General features: G+C 35.2%; 1 protein-coding gene across 1 annotated transcript in view; it reads right to left on the bottom strand.

The window, feature by feature from the left end:
* Ccdc168 (coiled-coil domain containing 168) overlaps window positions 1-2,892 on the bottom strand; it is a 35,767-nt gene that overhangs the window by 26,308 nt on the left and 6,567 nt on the right. The gene's annotated exons all lie outside the window — the stretch shown is intronic.

The following is a 2,892-nucleotide window of genomic DNA, read 5'->3' as shown; positions in this document are numbered from 1 at the left end:
CTGAAATAAAAGAAAAATGTGCAAATGAACTACCAATTAGAACATATTTCTCATAAGGACTCACTCTAGATAAATGAAGCTCAGTACCATATACAAAAAGAGGTCAATATAATGATGAAAGGAAAGATTACAAAATTACAGATTATCACAAAATATTTCACTACATAGTTCTTTTCATTTAATAAATCTATCAAGTGTGATTTAAAAAGTGAAAGAAAATCATGTTTATATCTCAGAGAATGAGAGAATTTTTATTGTAACTTCTCTCAAAATCTATTTTTGACAGCAATGAGTCAAAGTGGCCAGATAAGATTGCATCCTTTTATAAAGAATATCAATCTGTTTCTGTTCTCTATATAAAATTTTAAAAGAAAACATCCTTATGGAAATTTAATAGGTACAACAGAAACTGTCCAATCATGTAATCTGTAGCTTTCTATAGACAGAGTATCTTAAGAACAATGATTAATGGAAAAGCCTACATCTGGGGGAAATACTTCTCAGTACAATTTTGGATTGGACTCATGAAGGAGAAACATCCATGGCAGCTGACCTGCCAAAATCCCAATATCCATCTACCTCAAATGATCAGTCTCAATTTAATGAGTGCTCAGACCAATAGCACTACTTGGAAAGATGGTTAATGTTATGATCATGGTGCCCAGATAAGTGGTCAAACATTATTCTGGATGTTTCTATGAGGGGATAAGATTAACATTTAAAGCACTGAACTTTAGGTAAAGAAGACTGCTCTCCCTAATGTGGGCAGGTCTCACATAATCAGCTGAAGGCTTGTAGAACAAAACAATGGCCTCTCCAGAGCAAGAGAACATTCTGCCAATATAGTTTGTGTATTCATACTGCAGATTTTAACCTGTTAGTTGCCATAACTGCATAGACCAATTTCATAAAATGATTCTATTTATATATACAAACACATCCCATTAGTTCTGCTTCTCTGCTTTTTCTTATCCTACCTGTGCTGAGTCAGAAGCTCTGGGCGTAGAGTTTAGTTTTATTTTTATCTTTTAGGGTTTTTTTCCCTCCATACTAAGGGGTTATATCCAGGGGTGCTCTATCACTGAGCTATATCCCCAGCTTTTTTTTTTTTTTTTTTTGATAGGCTCTTGCTAAATTGCTGAGATTGGCCTTAAAGTCACAATCCTCCTATCTTAGCCTCTAGAGTTTCTGGGATTCTGGGCATTATACCACTGTGCCCAGCTAGAAATCTGCCCTCTAAGCGATTCTGATGCATGATAAATTTTGAAAAAAATCCCCATTTCATGAAAGAACAAATCTAAAGTGAAAAACTGAAACTAAAATAGGCAAGATAACTCACTAGCTATTTGTGAAACACAGATTATCTCCTAGTTTCCTGGAGGTGTGACCTTACTTTCATTAATATCCTTCAATCAAAAAAAAAAAAAAAAAAAGTAAAGGTAGTATAAACCATCATCATGGTTTATGCAAACATAAAATCATTTGTTAAATCTCATTAATTTGGATTTGGCTAATTAGAATTTGGGAGATTTTAGACTATGTTGCAATACAAAAATATTGGGTGAATATTCAAAATATGTTTTGTAGCTTTCAAGTTCCCTCAGTTGTTATTTTTTTAATCTAACATACAGGCTGTGTTATGGGTTAAATTGTGTTCTCCCAAAATTCATTTGTTGAAGTCTTAACTCCAGTAACTCACAATATGCCCATATTTGGAGACAGGGATTGGAATGGGAAATTAAGATTAAATGAGGCCATATGGGTGGTTCCTAATTCATATGACTATATTTGGATATATTGTATTTCACTGAACAATTGTCATTTTATGCTATTTTTTTTCTTGGCAAAAAAGTGGGGGTGCAACATTATGTGAAGGTTTGTTTTTTTTTCTTTTTAAATTGTGCGGATATTACTTAATCATGTATTACTAAACTGTATTACTCATGAATATACATCAGTGCAGCAGCGATGGTTATGCTGTGAAATACAGTAAGGGCTTAAAAAGTAACAAATTTAAACTAAGGTCTGTAGGAGGGGCCCTAATCCTATATGCCTGGTGCCTTTTAAAATAAGAGAGAAATTCTGAATTTAATAAAATAAAAATATCCTGCATTTAATAAAAAAAGGCCAGAGAATGAAAAAGGAAGTGAGATGGGGTGAAGTTAATCACTTAACAAGCTAGACCTAAAGAACTCAAGATTTTTTTGCACTGTTGAATGCACATTACTGTCTTAACCCAACTCCAATCATGACTCTGTAGATGCTGCTGCATCTGCTCACAACCCCACACAATCCAGAAGCAACAATAACTTCTCCTTCTGGCTTGCCCTCCTATCCTACAGCCTTCCTGCTTCATGTAATCACGATCCTCCCGCCTAAGATGTAGGTTCAATGTAAACAACTTAGACCTGCCTTACCCAAATTTTAATAAAAATATCTTTAAATGCTCTTAATTCTAGTCCAGAGGACATTTTCCCATCTGCTTACCTAATCTTGCTGCTGGGGGCTATGGGAACTTGTCACAGAACTGGTCTGTCCTTTCTGGCTAGCATTTGTAATGGTTCAATAAGCCCTTTTATTCAGAGTTCTCAGTGTTTAGAGTTTTGATGTAACTTCTTACTAAGAAGAAGAATTTGGACAAACAGACATATGTGTATTGAAAAGAGACCAAGTGAGAACATAGCAAGACAGTGCCTGCCTGGGGCTGGGGCTGTAGCTCAGTGGCAGAGCACTTGCTGAGCAAGCGTGAGGCACTGAGTTCGATCTTCAGCACCATATAAGTAAATAAATAAAAATAAAGGTAACAACTAAAAACATACATATTAAAAAAGAAAGAAAGAAAGTGCCTGCCTGTAAGTCAAGGAAAGAGGGCTCAGGAGAAACCAGACCTGC

This window comes from Marmota monax, unplaced genomic scaffold, assembly GCF_021218885.2.
Source record: "Marmota monax isolate L192 unplaced genomic scaffold, Marmota_monax_Labrador192_F-V1.1 WCK01_AAM20220418_F8-fsc00026, whole genome shotgun sequence".
Classification (NCBI taxonomy): domain Eukaryota; kingdom Metazoa; phylum Chordata; class Mammalia; order Rodentia; family Sciuridae; genus Marmota; species Marmota monax.
Note: the sequence above shows the minus strand (reverse complement) of the source record. Positions and strands in the feature narration are given on the sequence as shown.